This window comes from Penaeus monodon, chromosome 21 (genome assembly GCF_015228065.2).
Source record: "Penaeus monodon isolate SGIC_2016 chromosome 21, NSTDA_Pmon_1, whole genome shotgun sequence".
Classification (NCBI taxonomy): Eukaryota; Metazoa; Arthropoda; class Malacostraca; order Decapoda; family Penaeidae; genus Penaeus; species Penaeus monodon.
The window spans coordinates 33,151,488-33,151,894 of NC_051406.1; positions in this window are offsets into that span (position 1 = coordinate 33,151,488).

Here is a 407-nt window from a genome sequence, read left to right on the forward strand (position 1 = left end):
CCTTGATATTATTTTACTTATTTAAACCCATTAGAATATTACTCTACAAAATGAGTCCCTTTATTTTCCTATTTACAGTTGCCCATTTAGGTTGAAATGTTAGTATACATTAAGTATTGCGTCCACGGAACATCACATTTTGTACTATATACTGAAAACATAATCTTTCAAAACTATTTTGGAATTCGGGCCACTGAATACTTTCCTTCTTTTCTGACCGAATTATAAGCTGTTCAAATAATTCAAGGTCATCGTAACACCTAAATCGAGTTATGGATTTTGTAACAATCTCGAAAAGATGGAAGTCGCATATTAGGCTTTCCGTCAGAAAGCTACACAAAATATTCATATGCAAAATTATGCAAACAAACACGGTAATTTTCCTTTTATATAGGTTCTGGAATAGG